Raw genomic sequence first — 19797 nt, 5'->3', positions numbered from 1 at the left:
CCCCCGCATGTGTGTCTCCAGTGGTTGTTGGGATGCGGACGTCTTCTGTGTTTGTTCTTTCTGTATTTAGTAGGAAAATTATTTTGTAATGAAGCTCTCTCAACAACTGAGGTCCTCTGCGGTTCTCCCTAAGCGTGTAGGGCTACTTTAAACCAGTTTTCAAAGCTCACGAGAAGTTAATTGACGAATAAGGATTGAAATATCTTCGTATGCCGCACCGTGGGTTTACACTGTTATGGGTACGAGCCCGCTCTTTGTTGTTGTTGAGCATTTAGCTGTGGGAACCTTCCTGTGGGTTCTTTTTCTTCTGACACCACCTGCCATTCGTGATGGAGCTTCCCTGTGCAGCTGCTGAAGGTAGGATCTGCCTGGTCACCCCTGAGCACCTAGGCATGCCCATACCCGTTTACTTAGTGAAGGCTGAAGGTCCACATACAATGTTGACCACATTTGATCCTTACGCTCGTTAGGTTTTTTTCAACTAGACACAAGCTAGAGTCCTCTGGACAAGGAGACTTCAGTCGAGGAGATGACACTGTCGGACTGGCTGGTAGAGAAATCTATGGGGCATTTTCTTGATTGGGAATTAATGTGTAAGGGCCCAGCCCATCCTCCTGTAAGCAGCGGCAGCCCTGGGCAGGTGGTCCTGGCTTTCGTAAAGAAGCAGGCTGAGTAAGCCACAAGGAGCAAGCTGGTGAGCAGCGTCCTTCATGGAGTCTGCTTGAGTTCCCATCCCGACTGGCTTCAGGGTGGACTGTAAACTGCGGCAAGAGAAGCCCTTCTTCCCCAAGTTGCTTTTGGTTGTGGTGTTGATCTCAGCAACAAAAACGAACTAGACAATCCTCGCCCTAATACTGAGAATGGGAACTTCTGTTTTCCAGTGTAAAACAAGGCTGGCAGAAAGCTCAGAGAAATGGAAGAGGCCGGGCTGTTAGGTGGGAAGAGACTCAGACTGAGAAGTACTTGAGTCAAAAGCTCCCAAGCTTCCTGAGGTGCAGAGTATAGTGCACAGCAGCTGTCTCCCTGCCCCACCCTCTGTCTCTTGTGTAGTACCAAGGATAGCGCAAAAATCCTCCTACCCTAGCACCACCTCCTTGCCTAACCTGCTGGCCCCTCTTGTAGATAAGGGCTCTGCCTCCTGTCCTCCTCCTCCTATCTAGGAGCATTCTAGCCAGAGGAATCTTTTCCTTTTTACAAAGACCACTTCTGTGCCCAGGATGGAGCCAGCCCCCTGTGTGACACATTGTCTTCAATCCCACCCCAGGCTTCTCCTCCCACCTGTCCAGCAGTCCGGGATAGCCTGCTTGTCCCTCAAGCCCTCATGTGCTTTCTTTCTTCTTCCTGTTTCTCCACTGTTAACATCACTCAGGCTTCCAGCATCTCTGGGGATTGTCTTGTCTGGCTCCCCAGGCAAAAGTGTTCCCATTCCTGGAGAGCCTGCTGAAGTGCACATTCCATATGCACACGTCTCTTGGAGTACAGTACCTTGCGTATGTGGGCCTTGACCTAGCTTTGCTGCAGGCCTTTCTGTTACACAGGTGCGGATTACTTGCCATCAGGGTGTACTGGGCAGGCCAGTGCCTGTTGCTTCCGTTCAGGGTTTAATGTCAAGTGAACATCTTACAAGGAAGCTCAGTTCATCTTCAGGACGTTCTTCAGCTCATGTTTCTGAAGAGCCAGCTCTCACAATTAACTCTTTTTTTTCTTTATTTTTTAACCAGGGGAGAGCGCGAACGCAGTCCCCCACTACCACAAATTATGCAGTCGAGTTTCCCGCATTTGGGGATCACAATTAACTCTTTATAGGAGACAAAATACATTGACAAAAAAAAATTGACATTTAGTCATGGATTTGTTCCCAGCGGGTCAGAGTTAGAATCTGGAATTCTTCCAATACCAAAAGCTCTAGTGAGTCATTTTGGTATGTCAAGTGGCATGATCTTTGGTCATCTGATAATACTCCCTCTCCTCCTCCCCTCCCTTCTGTGTGTGTGTGTGTCTGTTTGTCTGCCTGCCTGCCTGCATCTGCATCTATCCCTTTAGAAGTGTACTGTACTGTGGACGAAATACTGAAATGACCCATTTCTTTGATTGTGAAGTCAGGGAGCATTGTGCCTCACAGGTAAGTTTCAGCTGGCTGTATTGGTTTATGAGAGGCTTAGTTCTGCCTATCCCAGGGATGTGGCCAGGGGCCCTAAATCACCCCACACCATCTTTGGGTTGGCCAGCACACGTGACCACGTACGTGCCTTAGAAGTGTACAAGCTGTTATATTAGCTGAGATACGGTCTCCCTGGTGGCTGTCAGCTAAGACTGTAATGAGAATCAGGGTTAAGGTTAGGCTCCATCAGATCCAGCAGCCCTTTGATAAGGTGTGTGTGTAAGGCACATGTGAGTTTAGTCATCAGTTGCTGCAGCAGTTCTAGACCTGTCTGTGTCTGTCCACAGCTGTGCCTGTCCACGGAAGGAGCCGTTCCACAGAGAGTGACCATAGGATTTCATAATGATTGTCTAGGTCAAATGGTGGCTTATGGGAATTGACACATATGTCGTAGAATTTTGAATGAAAGCTCAGTGCTGATTGGTCCTCTATAGCACCCCTGTTTGTATTAGCAGTTTTAACCTGTTTAAGCCATGAGCCCTTTGTGGGATTTGCTTTATAAAAGAAGAAAGTGAGGAGGGGGCATACTTTCAACATAGAAGCTGAATTGTAAATGTTCCCAGCACCACTATAAGTACGCATCCGTGTCCTAAAGGTTCCGCAGGCACCAGCCTTCCTGTGCAGAGTGCTCTGCTCTGGTTCTTCTGTGAAAGGTGTCATTAAATGACTTAATAGCACTTAGGGGTCTGTACCTGCAGTTGGACAGGTAATTCTTGGTGTACAAGTAGGAGCCAAGTTTTGAACCTTGCCTTTATCATGGGCATGCCGTGTTTGATGTCCATACATGGTGCTTAGGTTTGTTTTCTGTTTGTTGCTAAGAAAGACAGATGAGAACTGGCTGTAGCTGTATGCTCAACCTCTAGCCGTCAAGGAGGCTTGATTTAATTTCTGGTATATTAATTAAACTACTGAGGTTTTCCCGACATTGTTTGAGTGCTATAGGGGGCCTGTCTTAGGGTTTCTGTTGTGGTCAAGAGACAACATGGCCACGGCAACTTTAACAAAGGAAAACTTCCTAATTACAGTTCAGAGGTTCAGTCCCTCAGCATCATGACAGGACATGGTGGCATGCAAGCAGACATGCTGGAGAAGGAGTTGAAAATTCTACATCTTTGATTCACAGGCAACAGGAAGTGAACTGAGACAATAGGTGTGGCTTGAGCATATACTAGACCTCAAAGCCCACCCTCACAGTGATATACTTCCTCCAACACCACCTCCATAGGCCACTCCCTCTGAGCTTATTATAGAGGGCTCTTACCAGCTCAGCAAACACGCCACCTTTGTGGTCCCAGTACAGGTGTGTAAAGCACTTTAGCATCTAACAGTGAGCTCATCACACAGGCGGAGAAGGCAGTAAACAGGATGGCATGTGTGTGAGGTGTCCCTCAGTGCTCAGGAGAAAAGATGGAAGGGACCTGAAGGGCCAGAATAATGCCTTGGGTGATGTCTAACTCCTACTGCAAACCAAAGGCCTTCAGAACAGGGTAGGTTGCCTGAGTCTCCTAAGCAGTGGCTCCTGGGGTGACCTTTCTCTCAGTGTCACCTGTTTGCTGGTCCCTTTTCTCTATGCCAGTAGACTCTCTTGTTGGACCATGGAGTTTTTCTCTTTGTTTTCTGTTCTCGAAGTGTCCTACAGAGCTGGGCCTAGTGGTGCACTTGGGAGGGAGAGGTAGGAGGTACAGGAATTCGAGGCCAGCCTTGGCTGCTTAGTTTGAAGTTTGCTTGGGCTACCTGACCAGGTAAAGCTTGTCCTGAGGCCGCATCAGCTTTACAGGGAATTGCCCCACATTGATGTTTCTCTTGAACTCTCCAAAGTTCTTGTTTCCCATCATCCCCACCTAGGAGAGAGCGCCCTCTGCCTAAGGAGCCCGATTCAGAGACAAGGTTCTGCCGTTCAGTCTCCAGTTTTTCTACCTCACAAATCATCTCCTGCCGCTTGTTCTCCCGTGTTTTTTGCACTAGCTCCGGGCCCTTTTCTTCCTCACAATTCCCTCGCCCTTCAAATTGAGTTTATTTCTGAAGACAAAGGTTCCACATAGAAGCCTCATTGATACGCTTTCTCTTATCTATTATCTCTAAGTATGCTTCTTGTCCAAGTAAGTATTTTATCCCTCCTTCCTCCTGTAAGTGAAAATAGCTCTGTATTTAAGCAATACAATTGTACTTAGAAACAAGAAATCAAACTGCTATAATGTGAATTGCTCGAGGCTGTGGAAACACTCCTATGAGGTCTAAGTGGACCTAAGCCCATTTTCTTAGTCATTCTTCCATGTGATCTCTTTCCTATGCAGTAGTGGGGACCATAGATGCAGCCATACTGAGTGCCAGGGCCCCGGCTATTTGCCTGAAGCACATCTGGTCCCCAAACATTTTAGTAAAGGGTGTTCACATTGTACCAGTGTTGCCTGGTTACACAGATGAACAACCCAGACTCTGTGGAGCCCTGTCAGAGTCAGGCAGGCGTGAACTCAGGTGATGGCTAGCCCTCCTGCTCCCCAACCTCATCACACACAGTTTTATTACCTGCCTTTGTCTTTTGTTTTCCAACTCCAGCATATGCCATAGTTCTCCATGTGGATAATAGGATTGAAGGCTGTAGATACAGAAGAGAGTGGACTTTTACGTTAGACTTGACTCCCTGTACCTGACTTCCTCTGTAGAAAGGGAAAGACAGATAAGATTCGTCACCGAGGGTTTTGCAGGAATTAAATGAGTTAAGGCATAAAGAACTCAAAACAGTGACTGCCAAATAAGCTCTCAAAAATATTAATCAGCTGTGTTAAATGTCAGGTACCTGCTGTGTCCTTTGTTCATGTCTGATTCACTTAGTGCTGGAATCAGACTTGTGCACATTTTCCATCCTTTGGTTTTTCTGTTGGGTTGAAGCCGGCATCCCTAGTAAGTTTTCTGGAATAGTTCTTATTCTGTCAGGTTTGCAGTGAAACACGTGACTTCTGTGTTCTGTGGACAAATCTATCCTTTGATTACAACAGCGGGGATTTTAATTCAAGGGGAGCTCCTGTTTGTGAGCTGTGTGTGTCTCCTTGGTCTCTTTTCCTCAGCACTAGTCACTACATACACATCACTTCTACTTGCTCCTAGCTTTAGCAAGCAGAATCCCGTGCCCGGTTTGTTGTTTGATGTAGGCTTTTTTGTTCAACCTCTTTAGCTTTTCAGATGGGGAAATGTCTGTTTTTCATTAGCAGACCCCTAGTTGGTCCCAGGAACTTTATACTACACATTTTCAAGTCTTGGTTGAAGGTGGCTATTCTCTGCAGCCATTTCCATAAAAGAATATCTTTACCGTGAGCTTCGGCATTAGATAATTATGTATACATTACAAGTTATATTTAACAGGGACATTTTTGTCAATCTCGGGTGCTAGTGGGTCAAGGAGCATCTGGTAGGTGCCCCTTTGTGTCACCCGTACAGTGTGCTTGCGTGGCTGGGCTTATGGTTTGACTTTTATGGACACAACTCTCATAAGATCCAGCGTATGTTTTTGGCTTTTTTGAATTGTGACTTGGGTGTTGCATTCCACATGTATATGCTTAAGGTTATCATTACTGCTTGCCAACCACACCCTCCTCACGCCATCCGTCCACCAGGCCCTGTCTTGGAGTTTATCCGTTAGTGACCATGATGGTGTAACAACCACCGTGTTAGCATTTGGGTGGTAATTCTCTGACTAGGAGTTTAGTACCGGTAAGAACAATATAGAAGGTGATATTAATTAGAGATCCCTTATTTCTCTCATGCAAGAAGGGTTAGAGATGTAACACAGTCAATGTCAGTGAGCAGTATAGTACTGAGAACAAGTTATTGGAGACACAAAGTGCTTTTTCTAGCCATGTATATTTATGATTTGTTTGGCGACACCTAGGATAGCCACATGGGCCTGAAAGACAACAAAGTACAGCCTGTGGTGGTCCATAGCATAGATAAAGGTGTAGTTGTGTAAATAGCTAGGATGGAGGAGATACAGCCTTGGCCAGGTTTGCACTCTGCTCCCGTCAGATCTTGTGAGGTGTAAGTGATACCCGCCTTTCTGTGGAAGAAAAGGAAACAACACAGTAACGATCCACCTTTAGAAGCTTAGAACATATCAGGCATGGTGGCCCAAACTCTTGGGACGCTGAGGTCAGGGGATCAAGAGGTCCAAGACAGATTGGGCATCTTAGAAAGTTGCTGCATCTCCCGATACAGCATTATGATGTCTGAGGATCTGTTTCCATAGTAAAGCTGTCACTATGTCAACCGTGTGAAGGTGTGTTATCTTTATGAGGTTGCTCTTTAGTGGAGTGAATTAGAGGGTACCCCTTGGAAACTCCCCTCACCCTAGTTCTGTTCCAGCCGATGCCTTTAATACAGTTGGATAAAAATGATTTGTCTCTGTGCAGTTTTACTCGGTATACCTTGAATTCCTTGGTTGCAAGGATCTGATTTTGGCTAGGTTGTAAAGATCCATGGGCAACATCCTAAAAAAAAAAAACCAACTTCCAGCACAAAATATGCATTCTCTATTAAGTCATGGTTGCCCATTCATGTACATGGATAGCCCTGATCATGAATTTAAAGAGTTTCCCAACCCCACTCTCTAGGATCTAGAAACAAGATAGCTGTCAAGAGTATTGGTTCTTTTTTCTTGAGTTACTGTGGATTCCTTTGTGGGCACTGGCTTTACTTAGTTTGTGTGGACAAACAGGACTCTCCAGGATGCAAACTCAGAGGTCCTCCGCCTGGCATCCAGCCTGAATAATTTATCTCTGAAAGACCGGTGTAAGTTCTGCTGTTTTGTTTTGGTCAAGGAGGTCAGTGGGCTGTCTGTCTGGTTTGAGGCTATGAAATGGGCTTTAAGTCTGTGAACAAGATACCAGCTGGTAACAACTGACTCCTCCAGATTTTATTTTCTAAAGAAAGTCATCCTTGCCTGCACTTAGAACCCTTAGTGTTAGGTGAAACAGCATTTTACAGCTGCCTTATGAAATAGCTCTACACATGATCTAACAAGGAAACAAACTGAACTCACACTTGTAACTTTGAGGAAGATTGTTTAACTAATGTAATGCCTGCTGTGGATAACAGTGTGAGCTATGTCTGTGATAAAACATCATGATCGCTCCTTAATTTGTTCATCTTTGGTTGTAACTCCAAAGCCATTTTCCTTATAAACAGCCTAAAGAGGTGGCATTTACTCTCAGGCTTGTGTAGGACAAGGTCTCATTAGTTTACTTTGGTTCTGAAGACCTGGCAGTTCCTTCCTGGCTTCTCTGGCTGAGTCAAGCAAGACATGCCTTTGCAGGTGGAACATCTCCCGCCCCACTTTATGGTTAAATAGAAAGGTAGTACACAACTTTTTGTTCTTTGGAGCAAAAATGAGTTCCCAGCTCACCAGGAGGCGTCCTTTTCTGTTTGTTACAAAGTACCCCACAAAAGCAACTTAGTGATAAAAGGGCTTATTGTGGCTCAGTCTCAGGATGCAGGGACATCAAGGTAGTGGGTGCTGGAAGCAACTGTTCACTTTGTATCCATAATAGAAGCAAAGAACAGTGAATGTTTGTGCTCAGTTCACTTCCTTTTTTTCATACAGTTGAGGATCAGCCCAGGGAATGTTGCCACCCACAGTAGGCAGATCTTCCCACATCAGCAAACCTAATAAAGATACTCAGCCACAAACATACCCAGAGGCCCACTTCCTAGATCATTGTCCATCTCATCAACTTGACAATTGAGATTAACTGTCAAAAGCGTATTAGAAGATTTAAGGACAACCATTTAAAAGCATGCAAATTATGAAGAGGGAGAAAAAATACAAAAACAGTAAATAGAATGAAATCATCAAAATAAATGCAGATAACTTAAAATCATGATAATTATTGCCAGAGTATCAGAAACATAAAATAGAAATTTAAAGGTGAAAAGACAAAAGGTGCTCATTGTTTAGCCAAGCAAATTCTATAGCTTGAACGAGTAGGTTTTCAAGAAGTCCTCCCCTCTCTTTTTTTCTTTTCCTTCCCTCCTCCTCCACTCCATCCCTCATTTTCTCTTTCCTGCGATGGGATCTCACTTTGTAGCCCTGGCTGGCCTTGAACTCACGGAGAAACACGCACCTCTTCCTCCTTAGTGCTGGAATTAAAGGTATATGGCACCATACCTGACAAATGCATTCTTAATTTGTCGTTGTAATAAGTCACAAAGCAGCAAACACCAAGAAAGACTAAAATCTGTTCTGTGGTTGGTAGTTTCTAATTAGAAGCTGAATGTTTAATTAAGCATTTTGGAAATTTAAACTCATTATATTTTGTGAGCTGTTGAGGAACTCACAGGGAAATTAAGAGAACACCTAAAACCAAATCATTGTTAGCCTTGTGTTTGAATTGCAGATTACAGAAGAACATCGGGAAAGCCAAAGAAAAAAAGGATGCTAAAAATAAGAACAGAAAATAATAATAGAAAGTAAAAGCATGGATTCAGTTGAGAAGATACAAACTAAAACTTGCTAGGTTGGGCTAAACATTGGGAATGAAAAGGAGTTCATGCCTGTCTCTATCAAAGTGAACATGTCAGTGCTTGCCTTTAAGAGGAAGGAGAGCGTCCTGGAGCCAGCTGATGGGCAGGCCCCCTCACACCTGCACACCAGTACTCCAGACCCACAGAGTTCACTGATACATTCTCCTCATTCAAAAGAGTGGATCACCCAGATTTCACCTTGCTTTGATTTCTCTTCCATTTTCAGATGGGTACAAAATTTGTATCACAACTAGAACAGTAAATGGACTCTTCCACACACCCACACTCAGTCATCTCATACTCACAATTGCATATTTTGTCATTTTTATTTCATCTGTGATCTCTTAGCTTTTCTCGGTAGTTTAATTTGTTGTTTGGTGTGCGTTTTAAAGCAGAATCTGTTCTTCAGATGGTTTTTATCTTACAGTAGAACTGTGTTTGACTAACCTGCAGCTTCCACCCCTGGGTACCACCAAGCTCTGTAAAGGTGCAGTGGAGAGTCAGCCATTAGCCTTCCTGCTTGCTTCCCCTGCCACCTGGTGAGCTGGAAGCCATTGCTCTCCACCACGACAAAACAAAACCTGGTGAGAACAGCGGAAGAATGGTTGTGCCAAATTGACACATTTAAAGAGAGCAAGATGGAATGAGTGACAGTGAGTGGCACCCACCAAACCAAGGGGCTTCAAGTGGGGACAATAAAAATACCAGACCACATTAGAACTGGAAGGGCAGGACTTCACGTATACAGAGGAGTACGTTGGCAAATGCTTTCTACTGAGTTTGGGGGAAAATGGAGTCTTCCACTGAGTGAGTACATAGAGCAGATCTTTGGGCCCAATAGAGGCAACATCACAGAAGTCGGCCTTGTGATGCTGATGCTGGCGAGTGTTTTTGCTTCCCTGCCATTGTCTGAAACATTTGTGCAGAAGTTGCAGAGATTTGATTTCTGCCGGAGTAGTTGTTCTCGTCTCAATGGCCTTGTTGGTTTTGGGTCTTCTATGATTGTGCAGTGTCCACTTGTGTTTTGAGGACTGTATGTAGAACAACCTCGCTACATTTCACACAGGAGTGAGTTTTATTCCTCTGATGGATGTGCTTGTTTCTGTCAGCAGAAGATTGGGATTTTAACAACAAAGTAGCAGCTTATAATTGATGAGAATATTTTTAATTAAACCCAACAGGTGAGATCTACAAGATTTCTTTTGTGAGGCGCCTGCCTTCTGTCTGATGTACTCTGTACTTGGTTTAGTTTGGGTGTGCTTGGAGATTTGTAGTATCGTCTTGACTGGTTTTTGTTTATTTGTTGTTTTGTTTTTTTAATTGCTGTAAAATACATGGCTGAAGCAATTTAGAGATTTATTGGGCTCACAGTTTAATAGAACACAGTCAGTCGTGGCAAGGAGGTGGAGTTGGGAGCCTATTGTGGCCCAGGGAGCCTGCTTACACTCTGCAGTTCAGGAAGTGGGGGCCCAGGTATCAGCATCAAAGCTGACTCAGCTAGCAGTTGGTTCAGACACCTGAGTCTCTGCCCAGATGTCCAAGTCATTATGGGGATGGATGTTTCTCTTGTAAAACGTGAGGTTTAAAGGTGAATATTTTGGTAAGAGTTTAACAAATTTAAGAAAATTCAGATAAACTGTAGTTCCTAGCTTTTCTGTGGTCTTATGAAAATAGAACTAAACAGAAAATTCCCAGCCTCAGAATTCCTGCTTGTCTATTTTTAGCCGCCACAGTTCCATCTTTGTCTCCGGCATTGATAAAGCCAGGCTGTACAGCATAGTACCAGCCATTCGGTTTCACAACAGGAATTTCTTTATATGACTTCTCCAAGCTCCCCATTTAGCGTGTTGGGTCTGTGTGGCCCGTGAGAAATAGCAAATGCTTTATTCTGCTCGGAGGTATCTGACGAGGAATACAGAGGAATACAGTTGTGAAATGAGTTTGCATCGTTGTCGCACAGTCATGACACCATGTGGAGAAGTTCTCTGTCACCCTGTGTGTACAGTGCACACACACAGATTTGATTTAGTTGTATTCTGTCAAGCATACAGCAGCAAGTACGTGTATTTGCACCATTCTACATGTATCCAGAACAGAAACCCCATGGAAAAGTAGCTTATTGGCAACTTCTTTTCAGCAGCATTGCCATTAATTGTTTTTAAAATTCATTTTAATTTAGGTAGATCTCTTAAGAAAAAAAATGAATGGGGGTGGCAAGATAGCTTAGTGGGTAAACTCTCTTGCTGCCAACTTTTTTTTTTAATTTATTTTTTCTTGGAAAAAAAATTTCCGCCTCCTCCCATTTCCCTCCCCTTCCTCCCACTCCACTCCCCCCTCCCTCTCCATACCAAAGAGCAGTCAGGTGGAAAGTCCAAGGTCCTCCCCCCTCCATCTAGGTCTAGGAAGGTGAGCATCCAAACTTGCTAGGCTCCCACAAAGCCAGAACATGAAGTAGGATCAAACCCCAGTGCCATTGTCTTTGGCTTCTCATCAGTCCTCATTGTTCAGAGAGTCCGGTTTTATCCCATGCTTTTTCAGTTCCAGTCCAGCTGGCCTTGGTGAGCTCCCAATAGATCAGTCCCTCTGTCTCAGTGGGTGGGTGCACCCCTTGTGGTCCTGACTTCCTTGCTCATGTTCTTCCTCCGTCTGCTCCTCATTGGGACCTTGAGAGCTTATTCCGGTGCTCCAATATGGGTCTCTGTCTCTATCTCCATCCATCGCCCGATGAAGGTTCTATGGTGATATGCAAGATATTCATCAGTGTGGTTATAGGATAGGGCCATTTCACTAACTGGGGACATCCCCCTGGGCACCTGGGAGCCCCTCTAGGTTCAGGTCTCTTGCCCACCCTAAGCTGGATCCCTTAATTAAGATATATGCTTCCCCGCTCCCATATCCATCCTTCCTTTATCCCAACCATCCCAATTCCCCAAGTTCCCCCCATCCTCCCCTTCTCACGTATCTCTCCCCATCTCCCCTTACCCCATCCACCCCACCCCCAAGATCCCAATTTTTGCTCAGCAATCTTGTCTACTTCCCATATCCAGGAGGATAACTCTATGTTTTTCTTCTTATTTAGTTTCTTTAGGATCACAAATTATAGACTCAATGTCATTTATTTATGGCTAGAAACCAATTATGAGTGAGTACATCCCATGTTCATCTTTTTGGGTCTGGGACACCTCACTCAGGATAGTGTTTTCTATTTCCATCCATTTGCATGCAAAATTCGAGAAGTCATTGTTTTTTACCGCTGAGTAGTACTCTAATGTGTATATATTCCACACTTTCTTCAACCATTCTTCCATTGAAGGACATCTAGGTTGTTTCCAGGATCTGGCTATTACAAATAATGCTGCTATGAACATAGTTGAACAAATGTTTTTGTCATATGATAGGGCATCTCTTGGGTATATTCCCAAGAGTGGTATTGCTGGGTCCTGGGGCAGGTTGATCCCGAATTTCCTGAGAAACCGCCACACTGATATCCATAGTGGACAAGTTTGCATTCCCACCAGCAATGGATGAGTGTGCCCCTAACTCCACAACCTCTCCAGCAAAGGCTATTATTGGTGTTTTTGACTTTAGCCATTCTGACAGGTATAAGATGGTATCTTAAAGTTGTCTTGATTTGCATTTCCCTGATCGCTAAGGAAATTGAGCATGACCTTAAGTGTCTTTTGGCCATTTGAAGTTCTTCTGTTGAGAATTCTCTGTTCAGTTCAGTGCCCCATTTTTTAATTGGGTTAATTAGCATTTTAAAGTCTAGTTTCTTGAGTTCTTTATATATTTTGGAGATCAGACCTTTGTCTTTTGCGGGATTGGTGAAGATCTTCTCCCAGTCAGTGGGTTGCCTTTTTGTCTTAGTGACAGTGTCCTTTGCTTTACAGAAGCTTCTCAGTTTTAGTAGGTCCCATTTATTCAATGTTGCCCTTACTGTCTGTGCTGCTGGGGTTATACATAGGAAGCGATCTCTTGTGCCCATATGTTGTAGGGTACTTCCTACTTTCTCTTCTATTAGGTTAAGTGTGTTCAGACTGATATTGAGGTCTTTGATCCATTTGGACTTGAGTTTTGTGCTTGGTGAAAGATATGGGTCTATTTTCATTCTTCTACAGGTTGACATCCAGTTGTTCCAGCACCATTTGTTGAAGATGCTTTCTTTCTTCCATTGTATACTTTTAGCTCCTTTATCGAAAATGAGGTGTTCATAGGTTTGTGGGTTAAAATTCGGGTCTTCTATACGATTCCATTGGTCGATTTCTCTGTTATTATGCCAATACCACACTATTGAGACAAAGGAAGTACCGCCCTCCCGGTTGCCCTCCTGATTCGGATTTGGTCCCAGAACAGGCTGAGCTGGGAGATGTTATGTGGCCAAAGAGGGGAGGGAGGCAGAAAAGGGGGAGGGTTCTGGATGCAAGCTGGGTGGGATAGGAAGAGAGAGGAGGTATCAGGCAGTATAGCCCCTGCAGGAAGACCAGGAAGGATGAACCAGAAAAGGCTGAGCTGCTCTTGCTGCCAACTCTTGCGCCCCAAGTTTGAGTTTGTTTTTTAAAATGTAATCTAGCAACTGTGAGAACTTTAGCAAGAAAGATCCATTTCATCTTTTTATTCATAGAGAATTCCTGATCTTATTGAAGCGTGTGCTCATCCCCTCTTATCTATGTTCCGAGTGTCTTTTTACTGCTGTGCATCGAGCGTCTGCATGGCAGGGGGAGAAGTGTGATTACTACAGCACTGTGATGTGTGTGTAGTTTTCGGGTGGATGGAAATATGCTCATTTTTCTCCCTTTTTTCTATGTTTTGAAAGCTAACTTAATATTTAACCCATTGGAAATATGGCTATTAAACTCCTGTTTTAATCCTGCTGACTCGCTTTAAGAATAAACTGAGCGTGTATGATAGTACAGAATTTGTTATCAAAGGAAGTAACAGATGCGGGGCGTCATGCTGTGCTTGTAAGAGCCAGTCCGAGTGCAGACACGGGATGCAGTAGCACCGCCAATTCGTCCTCTCACCTGCTCACTCACTCTACTGTTCCCCCACCTGTCTGAGTCTGTGTGCACCCCTCCGGTTACTTCCTTAGCTGAGTTCCCCCCGACCCGTGCGCACTCTCGCATGCACACAATTACACACACACACACCAAGAAGGCTGCCTTACTGCCTCCCATGCTCACTGTAAGATTGCAGCGCTCTATGAAACATGCAGCTCAGGCAGCCTTCACAGAGATGTTCCCACACACCCTGGTGAGCCTTACGCTGGGTGAGATCAAGTGGTGTTGTTCGTGCTCACTGGTGGTTTGCTTTCTTTTATAAATTGCCTAGAATTTGTCCCACACGCAGTTTGTAGCATTGGCCTTACTGATTTGGAACGTACAATCATGCAGTATGAATTACCTTGTGCTCGGCATCTCCACATGTTCACTTCTGGCTTTGGGATCAGCAGAGTCTCCATCTCCACCACATGGGCCTTCACAGCTATTGTGTTGGCTTCCTCGTGGGAAGCCCTGTTGCATAGCTATGGGCTGTTGTGCACCCAACAGCCATTTTAAATGTGTTGGCCAGAAACTCTTCTCATACCAAGGAGCATGTGGTGTTCTTCTGTTGTGTAGAAATTATGTCAGATACAGCTGAAAATGCGTAGATCTTAGATGAATAGAGTGTAATAGATGTAGGCACTTGTATAGCTACCATATGCTAGGCACAGAGACTGTTTTCACCCATAAAATTCACTCGTGCCCCTTTTATTGCCTCTGCCACACACAAGCTTTGTCCATATTCTTTGTTCATCCCAATCCTGTCATGTAACATTTCACTGCTGAACGTACAAGTCTCAGTTTCATGTTTGCCACACAAATTAGTAGTAGTTTTTTGCTCTAACACACGCCTACAGTAAGGCAGGCAAGCATATCATGGTAGGCAGCAGGTCATGGAGGGAGCTGCTTACCTCAAGGCATCCTGGAAGCAGAGATAAGAGCAGGCTGGGGTTCCCAATGTCCCCTTCAAGGACACACTCTCAGTGATTTAATCCTACCAGCTAGTGTTCACCTTGTACAGTTGCTGCCACCTCCCTCTAGCAGGAGACCAAGCCTGCAAACATGTTAAGGGGCACAGTTGTTAAACCAAGTGTGACTTTTGAGTATAGGGGCGACTTTGAACACCCTGAAACCACAAGCATGTGAATTTGTTGGAATGACTTAAAGACTGCAGTCCAACTAATCCAACAATGGCTAGCAGTAGCTGTGAATGGATAGTCCAAGAATCTAATAGTTGCTCAGTCCTATGAGGCTGGATATCTCATCCACTCTTCTGTATATACTGGAGTCCAGTGCCAGTGAAGGAATGGATTTTCTGGCAAGCAGGCAGAGTAAAACTTTCCTTCCATGTTCTTGTATAGTCTTCCAGCAAAAGGTATAGCCCAGATTAAAGGTGTGTCCTCTTGCGTCGAGATTTGGATCAAAGGTGTGGCCTCTATTTCTGGATTGTAGTTCATTCCAGATACTGTCAAGTTGACAAGAAGGAATAGCCACCCCATCCATTGAGTACAAATGGAACATGGCTGTTCTGCTCTTGGGCAAAAGGCGAGAATGCTCACAGTTCTCTTCTGGGAACACATTGCATTTGCATTTGGCCTCTACAGTTCTGCTGCTTAGAAAACCACAGGTGGCAAATGAAAGCCACCCTTCTTTCAGCTTGTAGAATTGTCGGGCCACTCATGAATGCCCAGGTCAGGACCAAGGTGCTCTGGGCCTCAGTGTTGAAGAGACTGGCAGAACAGCCAAGTGGCTTCGCTTCTGCCCCACTACACAGAACTGACCTTGGAGACCTGGAAATTTGCAGATAGCATTTAGTCACCCCAGAGGACTACCTGGCTAGTCAGGTGGACAGCCGGAAAAGTGGACTGCTTCCAGACAGGCCCTTCAAAAAAAAGGGACAAGCTTCCCTAATTTGAACTGAATCATTTATCCTAAACATAAGCTGTACAACAGGTCCAGGTCCTGAGATGGCGGCTCCTTGCTTCAGGGTTATGCAAGCGTATGTCCTGTGTGGCTCCACAGGGAGGGCATTTTTCAAACTTAGGCCTGCCCAGCACCATACACACGGCACCCATGTATCTTTGTTTGGATTATCGTCACAGTTTCTTCCTCTGTAATGAGCCAGGGCTGTCGGTGAGTTGCTGGCTGGTTTTAGGGGCCCTGGGACACAGTAATACTCAAAAATGTGCCTCGGGTTTGAAGGGGTTAATAAGTTGGTTGGTCTTCCTCCTTCTGTGATGGGTCCTGTCTGCCACCTACCTAGATTTTTGCTTTCCTTTCGACCCAGATTTGTCCAAGTCCTGTCAGCTACAGCATGATGTGGCGTGCTTCTCTGTTCCAAGACTCTGACCCCTGCTTTCTTTGGGGGTTTCTTTGTAGTCTCTTCAGATAGTTGTGCTTAAATTCTTCCTCGTTTCAGTTGTGGAACGCTCTGTTTTTGTAATGTAGATGCTCCGCTTCTGATGGGATTATCTCTCAGTAAACCTGTTGGAATTACCAAAAAATGTGTTTCACATAGAACCCTAGAAGCACTCAGCAGCTCCTCACCCCTTAGAGAGCCAGCTGTTTCCCTTGGTGACAGACGCTGCAGCTGTGTACCACAGCAGGGTCCACTGTGTTCCCACTAGCCTACAAAGTCAGGATTCCAAGTTTGAAGTACAGTTTCTATGGGATCTATGTTGCTTTCATGCCGGGATGAAGCTGGAAAGTGTCAGACCGTTACACAGAAACTATCCTAAAAACGTGAGGCATCTTTTCTTCACAGTCATGGTAGCTTTTTTCATTGGCTGCTATGTCGTCTAAGTCCTTTGCATCTTTTAGGTTACCAAAGTTCTTTTTCTATAAGCAGGGTTTTAGTATGCTATTCTCTCCACTTGGCACTGTTTGTGGCTTCATACTGGTCCAAGGGACCTCTCATATTCCTGGTAAACGTGCTGCTCTGGGGATGGTGTGGACAGTGATCTGATGTGTCAGATTTCTGCTGGCTTGACTTTGCAACTGGCAGTGGCATTTTGCATGCCTTAGGCTGTTTTTTTGTTAAACTGCAGCAGGAATGGAGTTGGCTTCTTTGCTCGCATCCCTGCTGAGCCTTTCTGCTAAGTGTTCCATTCTGTCTTCTGCGGCCCTGAGAACCTCAGTTTACATTGCTGGACTTGGGCACTCCAGATTGTGGTCCAAAAGAGGTGGCTTGGCAATTAATTCCACTACTTTACAAGTCATCAGCAGGGGGCTGGGATATTCCACAAGGTTGGATTTTACTTGTCTCACATTTTGGCTTTTTACTTTTAGAAGAAAATCATAGCTCAAAGAACTTGAGTTGATTTACTGTACAGACAAATAAGAGCATAGGGTTTGAATTTCATGTGTGACTCTGGGTGACATTATTAAGGAAAGTGATTTGGGTGGGATTTTCCTGCCTTTTTCCTTCCCTGAGTCGTGGCTTTCATCATCTTAAAGCTTTTCTGTGGGTGTACCTGCACGTCAGCGCCTTCCACAGAGAATACCTTGTATGAAATTCTTGGCATTGACCTCATGTCACTAGGGCCGTCCTTTATCCATACCACAAGGAGGGCACATCCTAAGAGTTACCTAGGATGTAGAAGAAAGAAGGGTCTGTGCTCATCTGTGCGTTTTCTCCCTCGCCACTGTGAAAGGACTCATGAAATAGTTGTAGGTTTACTGTTCAACACGTTGTTGATGCAAGTGATGCTCTTTGCAGATATTTCGTGTCAGCTGCATAGATACAGAGTCAAGGCCTAACAGTTTCCTCTGTCAAAGGAGACAGTGTCCCCTAGTGGGTGCAGGAACACACTCAGGTCTCCAATTGTGTGAAGTTTGTATTTGTGCGCAGTCTATAAAGTGTCCTTGTAACTCCACCTCTCCAACCCCAGGTTGTCTCCTCGTCACTATGTTGTATCAGTTTGCATGCTGAGTCCACCACAAGATTTAGTTGCACGTGGCCTGAGTGTGGAATTGCTCCCCCACAGTCTGAGGGGCTAGCAACTACAGATTATGGTGGGCTCAAACAATGGGTTTTATATTTTAAATAACCTAATAAACTAAAGAATTACAGCACAGGAAATGACAAGGCTCTCTGTTTTTAGCTCTTTTAGACATCACTGATTTTGATTCTGCTTCCTTGCCCCTGAGAAGAGTTGAGTGGTTGGGAGAGCATATAACCCTGAAACTTAAAACTTCTGTTCTTTAGCAGTGCCCATAAAGTGCCCACTAGCTTAGTATTACCTTCTTTTGGCATCTCTGAACAATTCGGTCCTGAGTATTTGAGAAGCCCACCTATGTATCCAGGTAACTGCTGAGACTGGTTCCCATACTGCCTCTCCTTTGGCAAAAAGGGGGGGGGGCAAGGTCCTCAGGCCCAGAGGAGAGAAGCCAGCATTCTGTGGCCCCATGTCCTCACCTCAGCTTTAAGGACATGGAAGTGAGAAAAAGCGGGTGTTCTGGTTGAGTGCATACTTCTGAGGCGGAAATGAATTTAGGGGGACAAAACAACATAAAACATAGTTTCCCTTTAAGGCACAATCTCTTTCCCATGCACCTTTAAAACTTTTAAACCACAGCTGCCATGAAATTGATTTTTTGGCATTTTCCAGAAATGTACCTTTTACTTCCACTGCAAGGCTTGCATATGTGAGCTCTCCTTTCTGTGTTACTGTCTATGTGGACCAGCTCATGCCTTCCTGACAGCAATTCTTTACTCACGAGATCTGTTGGTGTGAAATCTTCCTCCCATGCGGACAGCTCTTTCTGTTCTTAATCCTCCTCACATAGAAGCAATAGTGAATGTTTAAATTGTGGCTTTTCTACAGCTAAGGGGCTTTAATTCTCTGTCTTATTGATACGTTGGAGGACGTATCTTTTTTAAAATGAATATCTTTTAGGGCTATTTACACTTGGTTGCGGTCTAATTTGGAGTGTTAGAGAACTTGGTGTACACTGGCTCTTCTAACCTGTAACTTTGAAAGAAACACACTCATGTTTGGAGACTTGATGAGCTTAGACCTTTGTGGCCTTAATTAAAGAACTGTTAGCTGATAAGAGCTTTTGCCTGCCAGGCATGGCATGAAATAACACCTGACCACCTTGGAGCAGTCTAGTGGCTTTTACATTATGTATGGATGTCACAACAGATTATGGGTATTTCTGCAATAACATGTGGGCATTAATATTAAATATTTTCCTTCATCTGAATTGTGAGTCTGCCTTTTACACTCAGAATGTTACGGTCACAGAGTACATTACAATACTAGATGCATACAAAACAAGGGCTGTATGTAAATTTGGTGCACAACGGATCAGTCATCACTAAATGATCAACATCACCTTCTTTTAAAGATGCTTGCATAAAAATTAAAACCAAGATTGAGAGAAAATCGCCTTACTATTCTAGAGCATTTCATTGAGAGAAAGGGCCTTGTTGGTTGTCGTTGAGCACCATAAAGTCGCATGTCCCAGAGTCCTGTTCCTTTGGTTGAGTCAGCTGCATGCCACAGAAAGCCCTTGCTGTTCATAGCTCATTGCTTGCTGCTGCCCACCTAAGGGTGGCCAGCAGTGACTGCAGGTGGCTCCTGCGGCCCCCGTTAGATCCAGCGCAAAGGCCTCTTTGACTCATAAAGAAACTAGCTACCTCGTGCACATCTGCGGATATATTTTTGGTTTTATAGTTACTAGTTTATTTCCAGTTTATACTTAAAATAAAGATACATTTCTGAAATTACCAGTAGTTCTTGTGGTTAAAACATAACTGGTGTTTTAAGACAGGGTTCTTCTGTGTAGCCCTGACTGGCTTTGAAATGCCAACAACAATCCTGCCTTAGCCCCGAATTTTGGAAAGCTATATCAGTTCTGTTTTAGTGTTGTATGTGTGGTTTATTTAACTGGTATTAACATAGAAAATTCACGTGTTAATGGGGTGCCACATAACGATTTGTGTATAGTATTCCTACATTTTGAGTATAAAATGTGAGTGTAGTTTGAGCTCGTGGCAGGGACATTGACATTCTGTTGTTGCCTTTGTGTTTTGTACTGACTGGGGCAGGAAAGGGAGGACGTTATGGCCTGTGATAG

At 44.5% G+C, this 19797-nt stretch overlaps 1 protein-coding gene across 2 annotated transcripts in view; it reads left to right on the top strand.

Moving 5' to 3' along the window:
• Window positions 1–19797, top strand: part of Cdyl (chromodomain Y like) — a 132716-nt gene that overhangs the window by 54158 nt on the left and 58761 nt on the right. The window lies entirely within an intron of this gene.

The sequence above is a fragment of the Microtus pennsylvanicus genome, chromosome 4 (genome assembly GCF_037038515.1).
Source record: "Microtus pennsylvanicus isolate mMicPen1 chromosome 4, mMicPen1.hap1, whole genome shotgun sequence".
Taxonomy (NCBI): Eukaryota; Metazoa; Chordata; class Mammalia; order Rodentia; family Cricetidae; genus Microtus; species Microtus pennsylvanicus.
The sequence above is the reverse complement of the archived record's forward strand: the minus strand, read 5'-3'. Positions and strand labels throughout refer to the sequence as shown.